This window comes from Pseudopipra pipra, chromosome 8 (assembly GCF_036250125.1).
Source record: "Pseudopipra pipra isolate bDixPip1 chromosome 8, bDixPip1.hap1, whole genome shotgun sequence".
Classification (NCBI taxonomy): domain Eukaryota; kingdom Metazoa; phylum Chordata; class Aves; order Passeriformes; family Pipridae; genus Pseudopipra; species Pseudopipra pipra.
Window position 1 is genome coordinate 8,271,123 of NC_087556.1, and position 27,863 is coordinate 8,298,985.

Consider the following 27,863-nt stretch of genomic DNA (forward strand, 5'->3'; position numbering starts at 1 on the left):
TCCTACCAGTCTAAGAAGTTGTGAAGAAGTTAAAATGGGAGGGCAAGGAGAGGCTATGTGCGGGGGGCAGCCCCAGAGGGTGCCAGGCAAACTTTGAAGTGACTGATTAGTGCAGACAGTGACAGAACAAGTTCCAGCCAAGCGTGATTGCTTATGAGAAGAAATGGCCTTGTTTTTAACTTGACCACTGTTCCCTGGTAATCTGTGAAACTGGAGAGGAATTCAAAGCAGCATTGGTCTGAGCATTAATCTAATGCACAGTGATTCCTTGCAACTTGCTCTGATCTCCACTGCCTTTAATCTTGCAGTAAATTTTGATTTCTCTCTATGATGTATCTCCCCATGGAGACCACAGACACGGAGCTGAGGGAAACTGCTCAGTCTAGTTGGAGTACTGGAGGACCTGCTTGAAGCCATTGTGAAGAATAAAAAGACAGTTTCTTAGGCTCTGTAATCTATTTTCTCTTATGAAAAACAGGCTGACAATTTTAAATTGAATAAAACAAGTGGCTAAATCACCTTCTGAAAATGAACTACTGAACAGGAACACAATCTCTCCCATGAATTTCTGTAGATGACAGCCAAGCTCCCTGTAGTCTCTCTCTGACACAAAAACCTGTTATTTAGTTTTCTGCGGAACCTGGTGAATTATATAGCTGACTCAGAAACTCCATCAGGACTACTTCTGTTGGCTTCAAAGCATCTGGCTTTCAGGGGTGTAACCACAGTTTCCCACTCTGAGCATTATTTTGCCACAGTCCCAAATCAGTGGCAAGGCCTGATGCTCACTCAGGCAGACTAGGACTGGGTGGTCCAAACCCAGGACTTGGGTTGCAGTGGGAAAGCCAGCTCTTTCCCAAATTTCTTGTTGTCAACATCTACCTGCTTCTTCTGGGGCAGGGAGGCTGCAGCCTTTCATACGTGACTGTGCTGAGCTCTGGCATGTTTTTGTAGCCCCAAATTACCCTCAGTTGGGTGATGCTGCCCAGTGGCAAGTGTGTCTGTGTCCTGCTTCCCTTCAATGCAGCATTTGCTGTTAACAGCCCTGTCTTTTACTCGGTCTAATGAAAACTTGGGATCAGTTGGGGTCTGCTATGGAAGTTGTCACTTCAGTGTTTCCTCAGGAAATATAGCCAGGCAGCCTCTTGCCAATTGCTCAGATACGGAGCCAAAGGGAGCCTCTGAAAATATTTTAGACTATTTACATTTCCTCCCCATCCACAAATGTTAAGAAGGTTAAAAAAAATTTAAGAATCCTTGTAAACTCAATTATGCTGCTGTGATAATTTTGTTACCTTCTATTCTCATTCTGTACAATTTCAAAACAATGAACAATTCTGTAATGGAAAATTAATTGGAATCTTTCAACATTTTTAAAATGCTTTCACTGTTTTTCTCCCTCCTGTATTAGGAATTTTATTATAATTGATATTTCCCATTTCTGCTGGGTGCATTACATTTCTTTTCATAAAAAAAAAAAAAAAAAAAAAAAAACAAACAAAAAAGGAAGGGGAAAATTTCTGACTAGCTTATGGATTATTTAGGAAATAGCACAGCAAGAATGGACTGCTCTTAGCCACTTACTCAAATTGGCAGCAGCTGAATCACACAGACAAACCCTTTATGCTGTGCAGGGCAAGGGTGAGCAAGCCATTTCTGTACCCTGAACACCTGGGCTGCAGCTCTGTTTTCCTGTCCTGTGGCTATATCGAGGGACTCTAGTTAGCTGAACTGTCAGCAACAAGTTTTAATAAATAGGATTGTCCAAGAGACATGTCTGGATTAAACCTGAAGCGAAGGTGAAAGCAGGAGGTGTCTTTCAGGCACAGGTGTATGAGATTTGCAGAAGGAGGAAGGAAAGTAGGCATAATAGAATGAGTGGATTATTTTGTTCATTTGTTTGCTCTTTGGATGCCTTAGACACTTCATGTTCTGCTGTTTCCAGCTTCTTGGTGTGTGCCTGAGTTTAAATTTTCATAGTACTCATATCACCGCTTAGGCGTGTCTTGTTGCACTGCCCTGGAGCACCAGGCATCAAAACTTAATTATGGAACAAAAACTAAATCACTATAAACTAATGTTGCTCCTCTTTCATTATGCAGCGAGTTACATCATGAGCTGCTGACAAGGATGATCTTGGAACTAAATTTAAACGCATTATTTACGTAAAAACTCTCTGTGTGTATGTAAGTTAGTCATTTCAATGCTCTTTTCCTGTACACTCTGTTCTCCTCTTGGGAGAAAAAACGTCCTCATTCAGTACATGAGTAAAAGGAAGAGGGAAAAAGCACAAACATGAATTCTTGAAGAAGTACTTTATACACATAATGTATATCTTTGAACTCCATTTCTTTTGGTTTTTTTGAGTTGTGCATCAACCTTATGCTTAATATTGCCTTATTTTACAACTGCAGTTTGTAATATTATTCTACCCTCATTAGCAAATTTAAAAAAACTAGAGGGAGATATTCTTGGTGCAGTGGCTCAAGGATGAGTTAAATCAAGATTGTGCTATTATTGTGTGGTGAAATATTTATAGCTCGTTGGTGTTGCGATTTAGGAGAATAGCAAGACAATCCTAGTGGCTTTTTCTTTCATCGCAAAAATGCTGGGACAACTGGTGTGAATGGCAGAATTGGCAAAATATTGAGCTTGCAAATGAGCACAGTAATGAAATAAACAGGCTAGTTGATCACAATACAAAGTCATACTGATCGTTCACTTGGCACGTAGATTTAGCACTAATTATTTATGATACCTCATACTGTGATAATGAATGTTCTTTGGTATGCTTTGGAAAGCTAGTGAAGTTCTACTGTCAGATTCTGACACCTTTATTTTTAATTAGCCATCAGTTATCATGTATATGGCCTCACTGATTTAAGAAGAGTACCACATCTCTCAATGTGGGAAAGAGAAACAGACTTTGGCTGCCCCAAAAGTTGGACCTATATGTGACATAGGACAATCCAGATCAATGAAAGGGTTTGCACTGATGTCCTATGAAAGCAAGAAATATATCTATTTTGATTTAAGAGAAGCCTTGTGGGAAGAGATTATCAAAAAGAACTCCAGCAGAGGACACAAAAGCATTTAAAAGAGGTACAATGAATTTTGACTGCCTTTGAATCTATTTATCAAAGCCAGAGCTGTTCTCATTTCAACGCAGGTGGAACAATAATAAATATCGAACAAAGCAACTCAATCTGTATTCAGAGCATTTCAATACATGGGAAGTTAACTGCAAAAAGAAAGAAAGCTTGCAAAGTCAGACCTATTGACTCCTGCTACTTCTGTTCCTCATAGAAAATGAATGGTGGATGGCACACAAAGATCTGCAAGATATTTACATTATTACGATTAACATATAATAAGAAGCACATTCAGAAATGTGACTGTATTATTTCACTGAATCAATACCCTTTTACATCATAGGAAGGTAATTCAGCTTGTCACTTTCTTTCATTTTAAGTGACTAACTTTACATGTCAATTTTCAGACCCAGTAGGGCCATATTATTTCCCTACCTGCCATTTATCCCTCTGGGATAAATGAATGGGCCTGTGCATGATTAAAAACTACCTCTTCTGGACAGGCAATAGGAAGACTCCAGTTTTGAGTGGTGAGTTCTGGCTGCTACAGATACCATCCCCTGGGAGCAGGCAAGTGTGGCACCAGCAAGTCTTTCTGTCAGTCCTCATTCATAATCTTTTTAAGATCATAGTGTCTGCACACCCTTCCATCCTTGGATTTTTCTCCCACTATCCCTACTGTAGATACTTAAATGAAATCACTGGAGAGAATTTCACCTTGCTCAGCCAGGATGCAGCTGAGGCTGACCACATGCCAGGCACTCAGCAGAGGCTGTTCTAATCAACCCTCCTTCAGAGGCTGCCTGGGTTTTCCATAATTCCTGCTTCAACCAGAAATCCAGAGCAGGTCCTGGATGACATAAGGGGAAAACAAATGAACAAAACCTGAATATATTGGGTCATTATAAAACTCAGTTAAACACCTAAAGGACATCATCAGATTCCTGAGAAAAATGACTAATGCTCAGTACAATGTTGCTGTCTGAAAAAAAAACATAAACAAAAAACCCCCTCCCCCAAAACCCAAAATACACCTTCTCTACCCTCCAAAACAACTTAATCAAAAACTGCAGTGTATATGTCTTCTGGCCAGATCTAAAGTGCTCTGAGACCAACAGCAGAAACCTCATTCCCTTCAATGCCTCCTCTGGCTTTTGGGTCAAGTCATCCAGTCTAAATGAGTCTTTTATCTCCATGATTAGTGCCTTGCAGCAGATGATAAAAATTCAGTATCTCTCTTTTGTCTTGAAATTTCCAAGGCTTATGGGTTTAGTCTGATTTCACCTGAGTATTCAGCAAACAGCCTAGCACATCACTGTTTGCTTTTGGTCATTTGATCTGTCCTTTGGGCAGTCGTTCAGGCGTTTTTCATTTCAGAAATCCTCATCCACAGTGCACTGCAGCACTTCCTCAAAGCTGGTTCAGACCCTTAGAGCAAAGCAGAGCAGTGGATTTTAATTTTGAGTTGCAGCTGCTGTTGTCAAAGTTCAGTGCATTAAGCATGGATTTCATTTTCATTGCTCTCTCATAACACCAGGAACTACATTAACTACAAAACACATGTGCTTAAAGTAAGTAAAGTAATGGAGAAATATATTGTTCTCGTTATTTGAAATGTCGCACAAGATCTTGGGTTCATTTCAGTAGCACAATGAAACCAATCTGCAGTTTCCACAAAGGCATAGTTAGAGATGCCTAAAATGCATAGATGAAACGTTCTTTTGTTTTCTTTTGCTGTTGCTTCACAGCAACACAAGAAACAACTGCCTCCACATTGTAGTTATGAAGATTGCTGCCTTCTTGTAGCTGCCTTCAGTTTTGTGGGAGTTCAGGGGAGGATTTGATGATCCCCCCCTCATTTGCGGCCATATCCCCTCTGTTTTGTGTAATTTTTTTACCCATTAATTTTCTCAGCTCAAAAGCCATATTAAACTCTAACTTCAATAAAATGTAAAGGGGACATGGAGGAAAGCCCACAGTATATGTATGTCAAGATATAAAGGTATATGTATATGTAAAGGATGGTTTGGACATCAAACATACCTTAAAGTATAACTTCTCCAGCTGAATAACTTGGAAAGAAAAGGTAACGCTGCACAGTCTTGTGAGGCTGTCATGAGTAAAGGTGTGCAGCTGCAACCTCAGTCTCTGTCTTTGCTGATTTCCCACCCCCCAGAAATGCTTCTGTTCCTTTTGATAACATTTTTAATCTTTCCTAGTCTACTTTCCGAGAGTTTTCCTCACCCTTTTCATTCCCTGGCTGTGTTATTGAATAGGTGAGACAATACCCAAGACAGTCTCACTGCCTGGCTGGGAGAAAGAAGGAGGGAAGATTGGTGTTGCTATGGAGCACTGCTAAGGTTACTTCAATCCCTTTAGTATCATTTTGGCTGCAAAAGTGTTGCAGGAGAAAGTGCTTTTCAGACGCTATAATAATCCTATTATTTCTTCTATTTTTTTTTCCACCTTTGACTTTGAAATGTAAGTTCTCTAGAATAAAAAACCCACAACATTACAAGGCAGGAATGTAAACTTTTGTAAAGTTCAGCCTGTATATCTGATTGCTCTGTTCCACAGAGACATCCTCAGTACAGCTCTTCCAGCGTGCATATATGTTGACATGTATGCACATACATCAGTGTGTTTGTACCTTCATATATGTTTATTGTACTCATACATTTTGTGCATGCCCATCAGTGTGTTTATGGAGAGCAAAAGTTTCAGCAACCCACTGGAGCCCTCTCTCTGCTGCTTATTAGTGGTGGATTTCTTTGTTGCAAATAAAAATTAAATCATTATTTGAACTGCTGGCTATGGCTGATGAAATTGATATCATATTATCAGGCAGAAATCTGTAATAAAAGGATTTTGTGGCATCAAACAGTTCTCAATAAGCAGATGTTCATGATAGAGAAGAGAAAATATTTTTGTGCTTGTCATCTTTATTGGAAGTCTCAATCCAAAAGCCAAGAAATGAATATAGAAGGCAGAAGCATATGAGTGGGGCTGTGACACTCACTAGTTCCTCTACCATTTCTAAATTAAATTTTCCACCTAGGCTGCCTCTGCAATAAGTTTTCTCAGCTGTGGTTAGGGAGTACTCGCCAGTGTGCCATGTGCAGCTCATGCTCAGGACAGATACATAGTGCTATCAATCAGGCAACATAGACCAGCTTGAAATATCACTTACAAATCAATTAACTCAGTGATAAGCTATATAAGCTATAAAGCTTGGCCAAATATGAAAATGCCCTGTGTTCTCCCTTATTGACTTCTTATCTCCACTTATTGACCTGGTTGCATGAAGTATAGAAACCATCCTTCAGAATTCAGGGAACCAAAGAGGAGAGTTTCTTTCTCGTAGAAGATTTTGAAGACCCTTGCCATGGGGTTGAGTTCTTGGCATTTTCATGTACATCTATTCCAAATACAAAGGTACATTCTCTCCTTAAGTATTTGAAAACTTTTCTTTTTTAATTAGCTTTTCTTTATTTTGTTTTTTTTTCCTGAAACACTTCAGAAGCACTTGAAGGCCACAAATGAGTATAAACTCCCCTCAGCAGTGGACATCCTATGAGCTGATTGTAAGAAAGTTTTCAATGAATAATCTCATCACTCTTCACTAGTTTTTACATCCTTTTCCAAAGCTGGAATCCTGAATGCTATTCTTTTAATCTGTTCCTGTCTGATACAATTTGTGTGCATCCTGTGGAAGTCTCTCAGTGCACAGCAGTTTCTCACTCTCTACCAGCTATTACAATCACAAATGTAAACTAATTTGAATGACTTGCAACTGCAGAGATGTGAGTAGAAACTGAGAAGTGTCCCATATCTACTCTTAACAGGTCTGGCCGTAATGCAGGTGAAAGCAATCAGAAAAAGATATACAGGCTTAACTTCCTTCTTTGCCTAGTTACAGAGCACAGACAGACACATATGAAATATGAAGGATGTCTCTTTGCCAACTTATGAATAAATTATTAGTTACTCATCTGAATGATCGGTTTAATGTGGTTTTGGATTAGTGTCTCATGTAAGGTCATGTTGACATGTAAGGTCAACACTGAAAGTCTGATGCCCAAAAGTACCGATGTTCATGTTTTCAGTACAGACCAAAGCAGAAGCTTATAGACTTTTCAAACCTGAAATTTTGTACCTTGAGATCAGGACATTTGTTTTATACAGACAGGCTTTGGAAGCCTGAATTCACAAACAAGGAGATGCCCAGAAAATGCCAGGGAATTAAACTATTCCAGAGTAGTTTTTACCACATAATTAATAGCAGAAAATCACATCTGTGGTATGATGCAGTTGTCTCAACTACAGTCCCTCAGTGTGAGACAGATGATGCATGGAGAGAGTTAGGAACTGCATAATGCATGAGTTGAGAAAGAATAGTTTTTGCTGAAATGTAAGGTTGAGAAAAACTGCACAAAATTTAAGAGGGAGGGAAATAGGCCAGACCTATTTTTTAAGGCTTTACTTTTTAGATGTTTCCTAATGAAATTAATAACAGAGGTGCAAGTTAAAACAGTGCAATGTGAAGCCACTGTATATTATGAAGCCTGGCAAAAATGATGGTAATTCATCACTTCATGCTTCATGACATTTCCCAGTTCAGACTGACATTTCACATCAATGAAGTGTTGTGCTCTCTGCCTGAAATATCTAGAACACTGTACTTACGGATGAGAAAGGACTTCTGTTCCACTTGCGTACGTAACATGAACATGCAGAGTCAACATATGACTACAAAGTAATCTTTACATGTTATAAGAAGATAATCCAGGCCATACAATGAAGTATGAGCACTGCTTTCCCCCCCCCCACCTCACATTTAGGTTCATCATTGTATTCTTGAATCTTTCCTTTTCCCTATGATAAGTGACATCACCAGTGACAAGTTGAATGTGCAGCTGTTGCCATAAATGGGTCACTATATTTCTACTAGGAAAATATGACAGACTTAAAAAGCTGAGGGTGGGGAAACAAAACATCAGATGATTTCAAAGGCTTTCGCAATGTTGGCCACTCTTTCAAACACCATATGTTCAATATCGTCTGCACCCACAAAAAATTCTGATATTTCAAAAGCTGTCTCCAAGTGAGGTTTGCAGCACAGATGTTGTACCTTCCCTTGGTATTGCCATGGAAATGTATATGTTTGGAGGCAGAGTAGCAGCTCAAGATCTCAGCAAACTTTAGATAGTCTTTTTCCTTTCCCTTCTTTTCTTTCCCTTTCCTAGTCAAGACTGAGATTTGTTGTCCTACTGCTGAACCTGTAGCAAAGGAAACCGTAGATGGAGACCAAGAGGATGCATCTACTTGAAAAGGACAAAGATAGTTCTGATCATATTGCCCATAAACCCTCAAAAACAGCATGAGTTAATCATATAACTGTCATAAAATATTTAATTTGCAGTCCACTGAGCTTATGAATTGTCCCAGAAATAGTCAGACAAAGGGGTTTGAATTTTGGGATGGTCCTGAGCTATTACAATTTATTTTGATCTGATAATCTGGTGCTGCCCAGTGATGGCAAATTGGTAGTAGCAACCTTGGTAGTACAATTTGTAAAAGCACGTCTTCCAATAGTAATGGTGTACATGCACGTATCAAGAAAGGAACTTTGGGGTGAAGGGAAGATGTCGTGGAGTTAATGAAAACTTTTTCAACTCAAGTAAAAAGACAGTAATTCTAGACAAGGATGATAAATAGGTTTCCACAACAATAGGTAAAGTTATCTCCCTCTTGCTCTTTCGTCACCTGAACTCTGCAAAACTGCGTGTGGCACAGGAGGTTTATATGATAATATATGTGAAAAAAATCCTGACTGAGCAGTCTGCCCTGAGTGGAGCCATAAATGCTGTCTTGCTGTGTAGTTTGCCATAATAATTCAACATTTTTTCTTCACAGTTATGAGTGTTCCTTTAGCAATGCAATAATTTTTTATTCCATCATAAATGCAGTTTTGATAAGACAGAATACTTAAAGTGTACTCATATTTATTCTGTACCTTACAAACTCTGTTGGAATTATTTCATTTTTAGATTTTTCTCTTGCTTATGTATCCCAGAGCATGTATCTTTATAACACCATAGTTACAAGTGACTTTTTCCTTGGGTTTCTTCCTGCCCTATGCCATTCACCCTAATCATCAAAATTGAACATTAATGTCGATGAATCCCCCCTTGAAAATCAGAGGCATCTTTATGTATTCTTAACAACTGGTAAAATAGAAAACAGAGAGGAAATATTTAGCCTGTGATCACAGTGAATTACACAGAGTTTGGACTAAAACTCCAATTTTTTAAACCAGCAAAAAGACCCAATGAGTTCAGGGCTGTGTTGTGTAGATCATGGTGCTTCTAGTTGTGAAGGTGTTTTGGGCCCTTCTGGCAGGGCACAGTGTCCTCAGTGTTAACCCCTCCTCTCCAATGCACAATCTGTGTGTTTGTCCCAGTGTTTGAAAACAAGCACTGTAACATCTCACACACCTTTTCCACTTGTATGAACTTAGAAAATGTAGTAGAAAACCTGTACTATGTTTGCAGAGCTGGTTACAGAATAGAAAAGCAGAAAGAGGTAGAATAGAGGGATATATATGTAGGTGAAAAGGAAAGAAAAAAATTATTATGAGAAGGTTATTATTTTAAGAAATTCAGATATTTACATTTGTTGTTGTTAGACTGTTATTTAGTGTTCACTATTGGCCAGCATACATATATATATATGTTATTGGCCAGCATACATATATATATACTTCAGTGCCACAGGGCTGAAAGCCGCATTTTGCATATTACTATCTTCTCCTGTTTCCAGTCAGTAGAAAAAAACACAATCTCTTTTCAATTATATATTTAATATTTTTTCTTAAATATGATAATTTATTAATAATTTGAAACCATAGTAATAACAATAAAATACTCAATAAAATGCTGAAACATTACACTGCAAACTTTGGGAGATATGAAACTACACTTAGTGCTTGGCAGTCAGCTTTATCTGGAGTAATGTCAGTACAGCAAATATAATAGTAATAGTCAGAAGGGCTAATACTCAGAATGTCAGTTCCTCTCTCTGTGCAGGATTTCAGGATCTGCCAGTGCTTGGCTTCATGGATTAATTTTCTTACCAAAAATGGGCCATCTGGAAGAGGGTATTTAATCTCACTTGAGATATTACCTTTGGGAAAGTAGAAAGAAAACGGATGGCCTACCTGAGTCAGATCTGATAATGAGAGGGAAGAAAATGATGGTGGATGATTTAATCAGGGCTTTCTCACAAAGTTATATCTTAAAAACCAGCAGTAACAACAACAAAACAAGAGAGGGAGACTGGTCCAAAACAAGAGGGAGCAATGGAGGAGGAAATAGCATTGTGCTTTGCACTTGAATCCTGCTATGGTCAGGACTCATAAGAAGTATATCTTTGGTCATTAACTTTTATGAAGTGCTGATTTCCCTTTTGGCTTCCACCCGCCTATCAGCCCTGCAGCGAGGGCTGTCTTTCTGCACACAGCTGAGCCCAGTAATTGCTCACTGAGATCCTCCAGCACAACATTTTCTCACCACCAACCTCTCCCCATCTACCTAATAGCTCTGAGACAGCCACGGTCTGTCTGACTGAATGGCCACTAATGACCCAACTGTTCTTAGGAAGACATAGCAGGTTTTTCTGCCAAGACTTAAAATGTTTCTGTTATGTTTAGCACTCACTGGGTATATGATGCAGTGCAAAGCCAGCACAAAGCAGCCGGGTGTTCTCAAAGCCATCTTTCTTTCCCCTCCTTGTGTATTGTAGGTTCTTTATTCACTATAAATTACCTGAAGCTTGTGTCTGCAGCACTCTGAAAAGTGCGAGTCAGGGCTGGTGGAGCTCTCTATGGCCATTTAGAGCAGTTAGTGTGTTGGTTTCCAGAAATTAAACAGTTCTGAGAGGAGAAAACTTTGACTATCCCATGTTAGCTCTTTTCTGACATGTTACAGAAGAGCACAGGTGGGTCTGAAGCCTAAAGTGCAGTAGCATAAATCACAACTTCATAGTTATTTCACAGTTCACAACATACTGAGTCTAGAGTTTAAAGTATCAAAATGTAAAAGGTTCATGCTATTTGCTATGTAAATATCCAGGAAAATTAAAAGATATCCCTGTAAACTCTGTTCTATACAGAAAGGGTTTTGACACCTTTTCTGAGTGACTATGGTACAGAGAAAGAAAAGCACATGTCGACAGTGGTTGAGGGACTCGATTTAAAAAAAAAAATACCTAAAATCCCCAGAAAATGGCAGTCATCTGATGACTGATGGAGGGAACATGGATCTGTGTGTGTGGGACCTCATCATCACAAACTTGTCAAGCAAGGGAGTATCAAAGGAAAGCAGACATTCCTAGAAAGGAAGTCAGGGATTGGTAAAGCACCTCAATATCCTTAAATGACTCTTAGAAAGTCTTTTATTGTCTTTGTTTTTGTCACACCAGGAGGTTTAAAATCGTACTTGGATGGCAATCAGAATGACAATGGGTAGAAGCAGAAGGGGAGCTGAAAATAAGGAAGCCACCCTTAAAAGCTAGGGTGCACAGAAGTGTTTCTAATATTCAGCAATTAAAAATGGAACTTCGACTGAACGATTTGCTCTCAGGAAAGCAGAAGTTTTTCATCAAACGTTGTGAAGAAACAGGGATTAAACAATAGATTGAGCAAATATACAGGTAGATTTATTAAAAAGTATCTTTGCTTAAGTGTCTGCCCTGGGGAAAACTGGGAGGAAAAAAGAGAAGGATACATTTTCATACTATGAAAATAAAATGAAATCCATGGAAGAGACATAAGTTTTTAAAGATTTAAATAAATGTCGTCTCTCACTCATTTTTCTCTTAAAAATAAAACCCAAGCCCACTTTAATTAGGTATTCTTTTTCAGTTTCTCCTTAGAAACAAATAAAGTATCTCTTTTTAGAGAGAACTATTTTTGCATCTTAAGTGCTAAATTGGCTTCTGTAGCCTGAATTCTAAATCTCTGCACTGAAAATCAGAATTTGTTTTGAGGTTTATAAATTCAAGAAATAAGTAAAGAAAAAAACATAGTGCAGTAAGGCTTAAATAAACTAAACACTTTTCTCAGTGATACACTATATGGAGCCTTCTGCAATACTTAAGACAAAATATGAGCCAATTTATACTCATTCTGCACCATTTCAGTGTATCATTTCTGTGTCACTTATTGCTAAATGTCACTGTACATGACCAGCACATCATCCTCTCTTTTTTCCTTTAAGACTGTGTCTATATTTGTGCATAGTAATGCAAAGTATGAAGTACACCAGCAAATATGCCTCTCTTTCTGAGAACATATTTCTCTGGGCTATATCAGACTGATTCTTAGAAAGGAAGCAATTCATCTCATGCTTCTACTGAAGATGTCAAACTCAGTGGCCTTATTTGGAGTGGGGGATTCTTCTGTCACCCCCCTCACCAGGAAACTCAGCACCTTGGTTTTTTTTCTTTGCAACACTGTTCTCACATGAAGGATAAACTTCCTAGACTCTCACTGTCAAGGAGCAGCAACCACAAAAGTCCTTCTCCATGAAACCTGGCAATAGATTGTTTGAACAGAGAAGGAAGTCAGTGATGCTAATAATCCTTCTGCAGCAGGGAGAAGCTGATATTTTAATAAACATTGCCTTTTAATATGAACTTTTTCCCTCTCCTAGGTTATGAGGATTGTTTACAGATAATGAGGAAAAAATCCAATTCCCATGTCTCAAAAAAGTAAACTAATTTCCCCTCTGTGGGTCATCAGTGCTGAAAATAAACCAAGCTGGCTGCCTTTGGGGATTTATTGAACTTCAAGTGCCCATGACTCATTCCATGATTACAAAAAGCAGAATAACTTTCAAATTTGCTACATGAGAGACTGAAACAAGGTTCTCAGTGCTGTTGTGTGGCTAAAGAGAAGAAGAATGGAAGGGCTATACCAACTCTAGTACAAAATGTGTCTGTTTTATTTCCCTAGCATTCAGTGTCCACTGGAGTCAAGGGAAAAAGGTTTTCTAAAAAAATTCATATTTGATTTAAAGAGGAAGAATTTAAAAATAGCTGTGCATGCACTTCACAATACTCTTTATTGGAAAGCAAATGAACTCTTTGTGTACTGAGCACAGAGGATGCAGAAACAAAGATGCTGTTAAGAGGTACTTGGAAAGACCAAAATATGTGGCAAGGCCATTTCATCCTGATTCTGTCGAGCATGGAAGAGAAAGATCAAAGATCATTGCTGCAAGCAGAGCACAGATAGAATATATGCTGGGAGCATTTCCAAATTTGATGGCAAGAAGTTCTCAGAAACAAGGAGGCCTCCAAGCATCATACCCTGCTCTACTCTTCTTGAGCCAGGCACTGAAGAGTTAATGCTGCTTGTCAACTCTCAGGTGGGAAATTAGAGTAAGAGGTGACAGCTGTGCCTGGGGGTAGGACATCTTTAAGTACCTCTCAGCCTCCAAGCAGTGTTTCCCTGTGTGAAATCCAAATGGTACCTTTGTAAGCTGGGGCTGTGCTTGGGTTTGTGTTTGTCACACCTCTTCTTCCTTAGGGGTCACACAAGTATCTTTTACATTTTTTGCAGTCAGTAAATCCTGAATCTTGTCTTCTGACTAAAGACTTGTTGTGATGATGGTCTTCAGCTGCTTGGAAGCTGTGGATGAAATCTGTAAGTACCTTATAACTGTTCATAGCTCTGCAAGTCATAGATGGGACACTGCAATGCTTCATTTATGCTGCAGATACTGGAAATGCAGGGCAAATCTACAAGAGTGTGAGAGAGGGCTGCAGTTTGAAAAGAGGACAAATCAGGGAATATGAGTAATGTATTTGAACATGGGCCAGCCGATATTCTTCAATGGGTGGATGTGTCTGATGACCAAGGCCTGGACCTCCTCTTGTGAATATATCTGTAGTTTCTTGCACGTGAGGTGTCCTCACGCAAATTTCCAGCAGTCAGACAGCTAAGTCTAAAAATGAATGCACCAGTAAAAAGGAATGCAGATTAAGGCTGCTTACTTCCAGTCCTTGCTCAACCAGTCTTTCTTCACCCATTGCAGCAGCAGGCACCTTACTGAGAAAGTGGAGGGAGCTAAGGAGAAAAAAAATTGATGGTATCAGGCTTGAAGAAAAAGAATGACTTATATTTTTTACATTTCTTGTGCATTTTTGTCTTTCTGGGAGAATTATGAGGGTTGATTACTCAACAATGAGTTCTTAAGGGAATTAATAAGCAATGATTAGCATGATGACCATCTGTTTCTGTATTTTATGCCTGCATGCCCCGGTGCCAAACTCTGCAGTGGTGCCCTAAAATCCACCACACTGAGCTCAGGGGAAGCTGCCTCCAGAGGAGCTGAGTGGGTACAGTGGGGGAAAGTGCTGCATAGTGTCCCTAGCCTGGGCAGGTGTGGGAGCTCATGGGTGGCTGTAGCTCAATAACTTGCTTTGGGAGCACAAGTGACATGGGTCACGTTAAAAGAGGTTTAAGCGACTCCTCTTCTGTATAATCACAGCTGTAAAGTGATTTAGTTTTCCTGTGAAGTCCTGGGTGTTTTCAAAGAAAATAGACAGAGAGGGCAGATGGAACATTTGTGGAGTAAGAAGAGATGTTAGTGGTAATGGTTTCAGTGTCTCTTTTTTTTTTTTTACTTTTTTAAGTGTTTTCAATCTCTAAACTGCTGTGCTTGTTGAAAGAGGGAAAATTTGCTCCTTCTGCTGGAGATAATATAGAGGAATGGGAAGGGAGACATAAATAGGGAGCCAGATCTTCTGTCCAGTGAAGGTAGTAGTATCCATGATTGTGGCTATAACCTGTAAAAGGCAGTGCAAGGAAGAAAGGAAGGACTGAAAGAAAAAAAGAAGAGCTTCTAGAACTGAAGTTTCTTCTTTCTCACCCCAGCCCAGCTGCTGAATCCACTGAAAACCTGGCTTTTAACTCTACCACCTCTCCTGTCTTTTTATGTTGAACATCTCACCACTAATAGACAATATGATACAGTTTGCTAATGGTTGACCAGTAAGACCATTCCTTAATGGTCAGATCTCTCACACAGGCCCGTCTGCATTGATCCCAGCATCTTTGAGTGAGGAATATTCCCCAGAAGGCAGACTGACATTCATCTGTAGACAATATGAGTTGTCTACTAATTCACTGAATATTTTCATTTCCAACTCAGATAAGATCTCTAGAATCTGCTACAGAAGATACTATGCATTTAGTGTTAGCAAGAAATTACAATTTCTGTAGAATTTCAGAGTAAAATGCAAAGTAGTGAATGTGAAGTGTAGACTGAAAAAAATAATTAAATTAAATTAAGATTCAGGTCTAGCTTTTTCCACACTTATTTCAAAGTCTGTTGTCATAGCTACTGCAGCGTAAGCTGGCTCGGTCTGTTCACTTTCTCTTTAAAGACATGTTCACCTCTTTAAGAAAATTGAAGTAACTGAACAAATACCTGGAGAGAAAAAAATCAAAATTGTCTTTTGTGCATCCATAATTTTATCATGAGTTATTATTTGGATCAGAGATGTTCAGCCTTGATCAGCTAAGAGCTATTTATTCCAGAAAATAATTAGATGTGTGTTAAAGTACATTGTATTGCAAAACAATTGCAATCTTCCAAAGGGTCAAAATTCAGAATGGCTGTGTCCCCTCAGTCTCAGTTGTTAACATAAGTTATCTAAACATATTATGGCCTCAAAGTTTTGTCTCCTGGGAGCAAAATAACATTTTTATTTCTGGACTCAAGAGGTACCCAAAGTTTAGACATATCTGAAAACATTGACCTTTTAAATTTGGCTTAGAGTGATGAGAAATATGTGGGATTACTTTGCTCTTTGTTTATACTGCTCGCTTTATAATCTCAATCTTTTACTCTAGAATTAGTTTTTACATCACATTATTGGAATATTTTGAGAAGACAATTAAGATGAAACATTTTGCTTAAGTAAAAATGTTGTCATTAGATTGGAATGGAAGGTGGAAATTAATGATGATTTTGTTGCAGGTCCAGTACAATTTGTCACCTGTCTAAATCAGTGTGTGTCTGGCCTGTGAGCTTTCTCCTGTATCACTTACCTCTCTTGTGGCTCTGTCCCTCTGCGTGACTTGGGTTGTCTTGACTTTCTTCACAGGTTAGTACACTTTGCCCCTTAGCTGAGCTGTATCCTGCTTTGCCATATCTGGGGAATTCCCTCTGGTCAAGAATTGCTTTTTATCTACAATATGTCAAATAATAGGTACTGGCAAAGATTTTTTTTTTGTTTGTTTGTTTGTTTTTGTTGTGGTTTTTTTTTTTTAATAATTCCTGTAATGAGGATGTCTTATCTCAAGAAAATACCAAAAAAGGACTGTCTAGCTGTGCAGATAGGAAATATCTCTAAAACCCACCTGTCACCCACAAGTTGATAACACACCTTGTTTCTCCTTTGCCTGGAAAGCAGTTTTTTCCTTGCATAGTGTTTTTGAACTAAATTCTGGTTACTTTGAATCATAATTTTTTCATATTTTTAAATGTGCCTATATCTATAATTTCATACATGCTGTTTCCAAAAGTCTACAGTGCTGAAATTTGTTTTTTTTTCCTATAAACCTGAGTGAGAAATGAGAGGGAATGAAATGGGATCTTAATCAGGTTCAAGGCAGTTTTCTAGAACTTTCTACTATGCAATTCTCTGACAAGAGGCAAAGCAATGATTGTGCAAAATGCTTGAGCATGAAGATCATCCTAAGCATAAGAGAAATTATATGTAGAAACTGAAACCCAGGTCATATTTAGCTTTATGTTCTCTTTCAACACAGTTATTTCAAGTTTTTTGATGTCCATAGGCTCCCTTGCTGGCTTAGAGATATGTATATACTTCACTGGATCTGGACCTAATTAAGCAAATTCAATCTGGTTTTGCCCCTGGCTTTTTTGGCTGATAGTGATGCAGTAATTCATGGGGACTACATCTTCCCAATCTTTGCTTAGTTCTGAAAAATTAGATAATTAGCTGTGTTTTCTTGAGTACTCTTTCAAGACACGTAGAAAGGTCCTTCACACAATCTACAAAGAAATATATTAATGTAGGATTTTACATATGGCAATAATTACATGCTACATATTGCCAGTTATGAAATAATGAAACAACTGTCTACAAGTGAAAGTTCTTTGATTTTTCTCAATTATAATATTCTCCTGTTCTGGCACTTGGCACTCCTTAAGCAGAATCCAAGAAACCCACTGTTGGTTCACTGCCTAGGCTACACTGCTGCTGGGCTTTTTTGTCCAGTATGGTCCCTTGATAGAGCTGAATATGCCCTGTTCAGTACTTGGAGTTTAAAAGAAGGAAGATTCCTATGATAGTAAGAGTAAACCTGGGTGGTTTTGTGTGCTTTGGTGTAAGGGTTTGTTGCTAAAATGCCCAGTGAACAAGATTTAAGAGAATTGTGTGCTGTGCAGGGAGGTGGCAATATGCAAATCCATGTAAATAAGCATGCGAACACCCACTGATGTCAAAGAGAAATTTTGTAGTAAAATCAGGATTTTTTTTTTTCCAAACAATCACTTTATGACACTGATTGAGCCATATTTCGATATAAAAGCTACAAATGCTTAATGTACACCTGCTCTTTCTTCCTCCTAGACATCTTTTGTGCCTAGCATAGCGTGGATGGAATGGTATCTCATGCATCTGTCTGCTTGAGGTGAGGGCAGGGAGATGGATTTAGCAGTTCATATCCCCTTCCCCCTACATGTTAGGCAACATCTCTTTAGTATTTAAAGAGCTGTATCAGCTTTTTCTGGACTCCTTTTGTCTGGCTGGGAGGCTTTCATGGCAGACTCAGCTCTAATGTGACTGAGAGGCCATGCTGTGCTCTCAGGAGGACGGGGTTAATGGAAATCCAGCCAACCCAGGGAGTACCTTGATGTAAACCACTTGTATAGCACAAAATGCTTTCACATCGCCTGCACAGAGAGTTGTAGAAGTATATGCTTGACTGGTGCAGGATGACACTGGGAAAAGAGACAACTGTGCACCAGGGTCCCACAAGGCACAGCACAACCAGTCTTCTTTTTTCTGCAAACAAGCAGGTCCAGGCCATAGTCAGCAATATCAGAGAATTATAAGTAAGTGTCTTAGTTTAGCATGTTGTACTAACTTACACTTCACAAAAACTGTAATTTTACTGAAAAAGCTTTGAAGTCAACTGTAATGAGGAATTTTGCTTGTCAGCTATCTTTGTGTTGCCATGAAGTTATCATTGCCAGATCATAAAACAGTATTAGGTAGCTGATCAGATCTGGAAATACAAATTTTGGCTCTATCTCCCTTTTCTTTCTCTAAGGAGTCAGCAGCCCACATTGCTGCTCCAAAAAAGCTCCTAGGAACCTCTATTCCAGCACTCCTGGGTGATGGGGTTGTCCATGAGGTGAAGAAATCCCTCTTGGCAGTAAAGATATTAATGGTGGTATGACATCAGGATAGATTTCTACTGTCTTTGCTTTGCCCTCTCCTACAAAATGAGATGGCCAGAGAAAGCTTGGGGTGTAGTATTATGTCCAATATTTTGCCCAAACTGCTTTAAGTAAAATAAAGTTGCTACAATAGCCTCTGTGTTCTGTTCAATTTAGTAACACTAAAACTCCTTGGTTTTATGAGAATAGATGAGTAATCTGGAGAAGACTTGAAAGGCGCAAGACAAAACTCTCTCTGCTAGTAACTGAGTTGGATAAAACATGCTGCATTTGAACTCTTAGATGATTCCTGGAGTCCTGGCAAAGACACTTCAGGCAGTGGAACTGTATTTTTCCAGTCAGGCCTATAGATATTGGAGGTTTAATTTTATCATCATTTAGTTGCTTTAAGAAGCAGTCTATCTCCCTATGGCTTTTCTTTGCTAGCAAACAAGCTCGCTCTGTTCTCACTTTGAAAACTCAATCATGGTGCACCATTCACTAGGGAAACTTCTCGGTTGGCTGAGGCAGGTGGGGGGTTCTAAAAAACCCATAAAGTAGCAAGAAGGAAGAAAGATTTGAAACTCTTTTGTAAATATCCCATTAAAGCTAGAAAAGTCCTGGATTTAGCCAAGTTGTGAGCAGCGTTAGTATGATGGAGGCATGTTGTCCAGGAGCAAGTCATCTGCAAGGAAACATCACTGAGGCTATTGGGGGGAAATTTATCCCAGTTGCAACGTTTGTTTGAAGAATATAACCAAGTTTTTCCATCATTTGTTTCATGCATTGCTTGTAATTTATTTGCTTATCATGAACTTTGTTTTTGTGTTTGGTTTCGTTTTTTCCCTCCTAAGTATCTTCTGGACATACAAGCACATATTTTGGTTTTTGAATCCAGTAACTTCTGCTGATGTTGTTGTTCTCAAGCATATTAATTCCATGCACTTCCTTTCACTGTTTTCCCAACAATCAGTTTACAAATGTAATTTGCCTCGCTTTTTGAATCTCTGTAGTCTCTCTGGATAATGAGTATGAATGTTAAGCACCCTAGTCATGATGCTATGGCTTACAAAGTATGTCACATCTCAATTGTCTGATTAGAACTGGGGTTTGACCCACTCTTAGTGCTTTCCATCACAAGCACACACTGTTTCTCCTTCTGCCACCTTTTTCTCCAAAGTTTTATGCAGAACACTTCTGGCTTTCCTGCCTATCGGGTTTGTGGCTGTGTTAGCCACTCTGAAGTCCAGGACAGGTCTTTCCAACAGCTGCCTTCAATCAAGAAGTTCTAATTATTCTTACATCCTCTTTGTGAGTGGCAGTTTTCCTCTGTTAGTTGCTAGTCCCTCAGATTTGCAGTGAAAGCCTAAAAAGTGCTGTAAAGATGGAAATATGTTACCTGACACGATAGAAGGTGGTGCCTCAGCCAGCTCCCTGCTTCCTGCACACGTAAGCCATGCCAGCTCCAATATAACCAAAATCACTGCTACTGGGAAAAGTGAACCTTTCTCAAATCAACATTACAGTTCAGAGCCTTAAAGTGAGATCATATTTCTGTTTTGCGACTTTTATTAAGAAGTTCAAAACAAAATATATTTGTATGATTAGCTGATGTGCCTTCTTGGAGGAGAAAAAAGGTGAGAAATTAAGTTTGTTAGACAGGTCAGTGATAAATCCACTGGTAACTTAATAGTATCAGTCATCATGAAGGTGGTTAAAGATGACTTTTTAGAGTATAACTGGTTAGTCAGTGAAAAAAGACTCAAGTTTTTATCTGAGGTGTTCTGAATAACCACTTGGCAAACATCCCTGAGAACACAGTGTAGACTGGTAGTTTAGGTAGCCAAGCTAAGCAGCAACAGCTCAGCAAGTACTCCTTGATTTTATTTTTTTTTCAGCAATAATATGTTTGGATGATTTTATGTGGGATATTTTTCAGATAAAGTAATTTGTTATATCACAGAAATATCCCAGTAGGTGCTCATCAATTTTAAGAGACGCTGCTAACTTTATTAATATTTCGCATGGTTGTTTCCCATAAATTCAAATGCTCTTTTTAAATGATATTTCTCAACTTTTTCATTTTTAATCCTTTGATATTTTGTCAAGGCATTGTGTTCTTTGACCTTGTGCATCCATTAAACAGTGATTAGGACATATGGGTATATTCTCCCACTGTGATCCCTGCAAAAGTGTAAACCAGTTGTTCATGATCATTTTTCATGTCTCTATTTCATTTGCTTGTGTAAGCACACTTTCCACTTTTAATTTTTTGAACACAGCAATACAGCTTCACCTGTAACTTTGCAAAAAAGACACCTGTGAAACACAAACTCATCTCTCTGCATCCCCAAGCTAGTTTCTCTTCAGAAGCTCACATTTGAAGATGCCCAAGGGTAGTGGCTGCAGACAATCTAATAAACCATCCCAATGACATGAAGTCAATACCACATTACTCAGGTGTGTGTTAGTCCCTCTACAGGTATATTGCTTCTTTAAGAGATATAAAGCTTTAACAGCCTGGTCACTCTCTGGGTATGTAGTGAGCAGCACAGATCAGGCAGAACTCTTTGGGAAGGTTGTAATAGGAGTCAGCGTAGATCATCCTTTCTTCTGTTAATTTCTATTACTGGCAGGTATCTAAATCAAAATAATATGGTAAGAGAAGTAAAAGGAGACTGTGGCCTTCATGTAAATAAGGCAAAGAAGTGCAGCCTGTGGATTTTTAACCAGAAGCACTGCAGAGAACAGAGCCGTGCAGAAGGGCATAAACTTCCCCACCACGGCTCTTGACGAAATCCTCTTAGTTCTTAAAACTTATTAGAAGGAAGGAAAAGGGTAGATAAAGAGCATGGGTGCTTTGTGGAGGTCTCAGGTCAACAGACAGGAGAAGTCCAGATAAGTGGTTGATTACTTTTGTTTTCCAAACAATAATAGCTTCATGAAAACAAACTTTGTTAAGGAAGCAGTCAAGGAATATCCAAGACAACCAGTAGATGTATAGCCATGAAAAATGTCTTTTGCAGGTAGAATTACTACAGTGAGGGATGGGCTCACATGTATGCATCAGAAGAGCACAATGAGCTGCCCAAAGCTCCCAGGAAGGGCCCTTCCCCAGCAGGTGTGACCCGAGGGAGCGGGAGGAGTGACTGTAAACGGGAAAACAGCCAAACTTCAGTGCCACCACTGCTGCCAGGAGAGCAGGAAAAGCAGGGTGTACTGCTCAGGCCAGCTCAAGCAGCTGTGGAGGAAGAGTTGGTTTTGACTATAGAGGAAAATGAGGGAAAAAAATGTCTGACTGTTCAATAAAGTTCTCAGCTAACATCAAGACAAAAATAAACTGTGTGACAGAGATGAAATACAACAAAGGTTCAGCTTGCAGCACAAATATCTCTTTGAGATGTGGTAGAGAAGCTGTTTTGTCTGCATAGGAGGGAACACCACTGATGTGCACAAGAGAAAATGTTGCCAGCTGGGTGCTGTGTGACACATGCATCACAAAAAAGACAGTGGGGAAAAAAATTGTTATTTTGCTAGATGTGTGTTTCGAGTAGTCTACTTGGCCATTGCAAAAGCTTCAAGCACAAAACTGATTTTCCTTAAGAGTGAGGAAGGATAATGAAATGAAGGAATTTTTGTGAGGTAATTTATGTCTATTTTAAGGAAGGGATGGTAGATGTGGCCCAGACCTGTGAAAATTATCAGAAGGAAGATACTGAAATTGCATGATTTATCCAAACAGATGGAAACTCTTTTGTGCTGGTTTTGTGTGGGATAGAGTTTTTCCTTCACAGCAGCTAGTACAAAGCTGTGTTTTGGATTTATGGTGGAAACTGTGTTGATAATACACAGATGTTTTCATTAATGCTGAGCTGCTCTTACACAGAGTCAAGGCTTTTCTGCTCTTCACCCCACCCCACTGGTGAGAAGGCTGGGGGTGCATGAGGTGTTGGGAGGGGACACAGACAGAACAGCTGACCCCAAACAACCCAAGGGATATTCCACATGGTATTATTGCTCCATGCTCACCATACAAAGCTGGACAAAGAAAAAAAAGAGGGTGGACAGTTGGAGTGATGGCATTTGTATTTTGAAATAACCACTGTGCATGATGGAGCCCTGCTTTCCTGGGGATGGCTGAACCCCTGCCTGCTCATGGGAAATGAATTCCTTGTTTTGCTTTGCTTGCACACAGAGCTTTGGTTTTCCCTGTTAAACTGTTTATCTCAACCCACAGATTTTCTCACTTTTATCCTTCTGATTCTCTTCCCCGTCCCACCTAGGAGTGAGTGAATGAGTGGCTGGCTGGGGTTAAAGCATGACATCTATACAAAAGTATAAGAATACGTGTATTTACTCCAGGCTTGGTTAGATAATTGAGAGTCTATTATTTCATTTGGTTCAGTTGGAAAAGAAACGAAGAGAATTTATTGCTTTCAAAACTCCATTTGGTAGACAACATTTCAGGGGAACATCTGCTGTCTGTTTAGCACAGGAGATATTCCAGAGCTGATACTGTGTAGTTTTTGCATACGGTAGGATCTGAAAGAAGCACAGGATAAAACTATTGCATTGCTACAAATGAAGGGAACTTGGATGTTAAAAGCAATTAAAAGCAACAGTTCTTCCTACCTCTTGTTTCTGACCTTTAGAAATCAGGTTAGGAATGGTTAGACACCACTGATGTTACTCTAGGTAAGTAGAAAGCACAGCACTTCTGTAACACATTGGGGATAAGGATGTGGGTGTATCTTTAAGGAATAACTGGAACAAAGAGAAGACTTTCTGAAGATAACTAAGTTTAGAAAACAGAATACTAAAAATCACAGCTTCAGGTGTAGTAGCTGGAGAAGTATTGTTGCAAAAATCCTCCCTGGTGGGATTTGGCTCATGAGTGCAGATGTCAGCCCTGCTGTCCTTCGCTCTTGTTACTGGATGTAAGAAACGTGTCAGGGTGCTGCAAAGGGAGTGTGTATTGTGTGGCTGTCTGGTTAAAATATATCACAAAATACAAAAAAGTGTTCTCAGCATAGCAGCAGCTTTTACATTGCTGAGATTCCTGTGTTTGATCTTGATGCCACAAAGGTGAAGCCTAAGGTGCAATATTGTCCTGGAAAAAGAATTTCCAGTAGCCAATCAATTCTTGCACTGTTTCAGAGAGATTGAAATAAAAACAACAAGAACAAATGATAAAATGTGAAAGACTCAAAAGAACAAGTGAATGAGATACAATAACTGTTCTGTAAAAAATGTTATCAGAAATAGCAATAGAAATGGGTAAGTACTTACATAATTGTTCTAAAAGCAGTAACACAGGCAAGATCTCCTGTAATGAGTTCAGGCCAGGTAATATTCACCTGGTGCAGTGCCATTTAAATTGTGTCTAGTGGATCTGCATGTGCTCTTGAAAAATTTCAGAAGTTGGCCAAGTAAAGCAAGTGAATAAGGTTAGAGGCGAGGTTCAAAACCTTTCTTAGTGTTTTGCAGAGCATTCAAACCTTGCTTGTTTGGCCAGTTTCATCCATGCATCTTGAGCATGATGCTGAAATCAATAACATCTGCAAGAATCTCTCCTGATTCCCAGCATTACCAGTCATGGCAAAATGAAAGATGGTTGTATGGAGGAAGGCAGTAAAGGTCCTGTTATAATAAAATACCATAGCTCTGAAACCTCTGAAAAGAAACTTCAAAACCAGGCTGGGAAGCTGATGTATCTGGAGTTTAGCAGCAGAGCAGCTGAGTTCATGTGAAGTTAGGGAATAAGCATCTATCTAAGTGACACGTCAGACACCTGAGGACTGCTCCTATCAGTGCAGCCACACCTGATGATGAAAATACTGGCCTAAGGTGCTGAAGCAGCCAGGAAAGAGAGGACTTGCTGGGATCCTGAGAAACCATTAAGAACCACCTGCCGTGCAGAGAAGACACGAGGACACTCTGCAGTTACAGTCGCCACCACAGGATCCTCGGATCCCACTAATGGCCATGTGCCCAGGCCCAAGCTGCAATGCTTCCTGCACAGACTTGCTCAAAGAGTGAAAGCCTTGTGACACTTCTACACAGGATTAACATGCAGCTTCATTAGTGATGACATCTCCTACTTGCCTGTGTGATATAAGCAGATATACTCTACTTATGCCCACTGTGGTGACTTCAAATTAATGTAATCAGGTCCTTGCTTTTCTGTTTCAGCTTTAGATCAGCCTTATGTGTAGTACTCTGACCTCAGCTCACTAACCATGTTTAAGAATCCTGTGAGTTCCCATCCAGCTATTTTTTAAAAAAATCTGATCCTCGCATGCAAACAGCAATAGTGGGGATTCCATGGGAAGAAGGCAATTCATGGCCCAGGGAATGAAAAAAACATCTTTACTTTGTTGTTAGCAGGCTTTGTGCCTTGAGTGTCCTTCCCAGTCACTTGTAAACTCCTGGAAAGCATTTCTGCAATGCTTTCAAGTCAATAAAAAATTGCAGGGCAAATTTGGTAAAATGGGTAGAAAATTAAAATAATGGTGAAGAGAGCATAGCAACCAGAATAGTAAAAATGCTACTATTAGAAAGAGTAAGAAAATACAAATTTTTTAAAAGGAGAAGAAATTTTGTTCGAAAGGTTGTCACACATATCAATGTTTGCCTCGTATTTTGGGGGGCATGTAAGTAGTGATGGCCAGGAAAGCAAATACTGTCATTAGGGATAGCGTTAAGAGGTAAGGAGTGAAGAGCAGATAGAAAATTGTAAGACTTCAATTCAAGATTTTTAAGATCTTAGGTATTCAGTTAGTAAGGTCATTAATATTTAGTCATAACCTTATAGATAAAGTTGAAATTTAGCTGCTGTGCTTATGGGCAAATTTAATCTGAAAGATTCTCCTCCTTCTCTCCTGCAGGCTTTCATTTACATATATTGAAATCAGCTCCCCCACCCCATAAATAAACAAGTAAATGAAGGGACTTTTCACAGTAAGCAGAAGGGTTTGTTGGCAGAAGTAGCTGTGTGCAAAGGGGAACAGAGGCTTTAGGGACAGGAGCTGTTTTCTCTGAGGCTGGCTGCAGGGAAAGGAGGACTTCTGAAGGCTTCTTCCCTTGTGTTTGGCCAGCTCAAGCTGAGAGGCTCAAAAACAAGACTGAAGGGAGAAGGGCACTGTTGAGAAGTTAGTGGGAAGCGGCTTTGCATGGCTGGGAGGAGGAGAGAGGCTGAGAAGTGGCAGCTGGACCCAGATGAGGGAGATCAGACCCCAGCTCTTTAAGCATGTTTAACCTGTAGACTTAGGGTCTCTCTATGGTGTGATCAGTCACTTCCATTTTTGTTCATAATGAGCTAACCTGCTGTGAAATGTCAGACTCAGACTGTCTTTTTCCCTGCCTGGACTTTGAAGGGAGCCATCGTCACCTACTGAAATAGAGGAATCCATATTTTCAAGCTGGTGCTTAATTTTCCAGACTCTCTGCTCTAAACAGCTGGATGATTTGGGCATGGGAATGGAGGAGTCTCTAGTACACAAAGGAGTGGTTTGCAATTCTTACTTTGAATAAGTGTTACAGGTTGATTTTTGTCCTTTCCCTCTACCTAATGTACTTATTTCGTATTCATATTTATTTCAACTACTTCGTTTTCCATCTAGAAAATCATTTGTTGTCTCAGTTGTAGCTCTGTAATTCCCGAAAGCCACAGAAGCATCTGCTTCTATCCAGGCTATGTTGCATATCTTAGCTATTGTATAACACAGAAACTGAGTTAACTGCTTTGTGTCATTTTATTTAAGCTCTAACATTTTCTGCACAAGCTAAGTATAATATTAGAGGCAGTCAACCTCAAAACAATACCTGCCGTTTGAAATATCAATAAACACCCTATTAAGAACAGTTTTTAGCAATGCCCAGGTACATGTGTTCTGAGATCAGGACAGGGGAGCCTTTAGGTAACAATGTTATTGTCAGAAAGTGATTCTGTTGGTTTCAATTCTGTCATTTCTCGGGGCTCAGTTGTCTTAGTTTTGTGATTTTTATTTTTGTTTGTTTTGTTTGTGCTTTGGTTTTGTTTTTCTTCCTAACTAGTCTCTCACCTTCCAGCTCATTACCTGCATGTGCCTCCCTTTTGTTGTGTGATGTAGAAAGAGCAGAGCTCTCCTGTCTGAACTCTCATCAGACTCTCTTTGATGTCACATGTACTTTCAGCCATTGTTTCCCCTTAGCATCCCCATGGAATTGTTTTCATTGAATCTCTTGACTGGTGGTGTTGTGAATAACACAGGCTACCCCCATTTCTGTGCATCTTGACTTTGAGCTTTATAGGTGACTTTCTGGCAAACTGCAATCTCTTTGTGAACACTTCATTGAGTCCTGTGTTCATGGCTGAAAAGAGTGTTCTCTCTCATTCTAAAAGTGCAGACAAGTTTCATACTAGGGATTTGTGTAGGCTCCCAAATTCATAGGATGATTTTCTGAGCTTTAAAAATCCTTTCCTGTTTTTTTAATCTTTACTAAATCAACTATATGTTAAAGCAAATGCAGCCAACCAAACCAACCAACCAATCCCTACTCCCGAAAAACCCCCAACCGAACAATCCCCACCCACATTTGTATTCACAGAGTCCGTAGTCCTCCAAGTATGCCAGTAAGATGTTACATTAGGCTCCAAAGGCTATAAGAACTCAAATCCTTTAAGGTAAATGTTCCTTTTTGCTGCCACGAAGCTTGCACATGACCTGTTAAAGGGCATTAACCTTCTCTGGTCATAGTTCTCACTGATGAAGGGTTTGTCTCTGATTTTTTTTTCCTTCCTTTTTTTCCCCAGCTTTGGCAGAGCTGTTTACTGTTCTGAGGGCTTTTTTGTGTTTGTTTCCATTTGGAGTGCTTTTCTCTGTTATACTCCCAGTAACAGAGCCAAAGTGCCTACTGGGTCTGCTTCATTCAGTGCCTGATCAGCAATGCACAACATGAACCTCACTGCAGTGTAACAACCATTCCCAGCTGCCTTTTGCCAGAGTAATTTAAAGCACAGTTCTCTACAGCTGGCACGGAGAGTTTGGTAAAGAGACAAAGCCAAGCCTTAAGGGAATTGGGGAAACAGGGAGCCTTTACAAAGGGAAGCAGCAGCTTTGCTTGGACAATTATGGAGCTAATAGACTCCTTCGAAAGCTTGTGGGCCCTCCAGCAGTGAGTGACCATACAGAGTCATCACTTTATTGGTGACCCAAAGTCATTTATCAGCTTAGCATTTCTTTGCAACCTCTTCACACTGACAGTGATTTAGCTTGGTAACTAAAATTAGCCAGTGTCGCTGTCACAA

At 39.5% G+C, this 27,863-nt stretch overlaps 1 long non-coding RNA gene across 3 annotated transcripts in view; it reads right to left on the reverse strand.

The window, feature by feature from the left end:
* The window catches only part of LOC135417857 (uncharacterized), a 40,884-nt gene extending 13,531 nt beyond the window's left edge, over positions 1-27,353 (reverse strand). For all 3 annotated transcript variants that reach the window (XR_010432245.1, XR_010432244.1, XR_010432243.1), the window contains exons 1-3: positions 27,162-27,353; positions 16,213-16,352; positions 14,151-14,223 (exon numbers count right to left, since the gene is read on the reverse strand). This is a non-coding gene — a long non-coding RNA (uncharacterized LOC135417857). The remainder of the gene's footprint in view (positions 1-14,150; positions 14,224-16,212; positions 16,353-27,161) is intronic.
* Between the last annotated feature and the right edge of the window lie 510 nt (positions 27,354-27,863).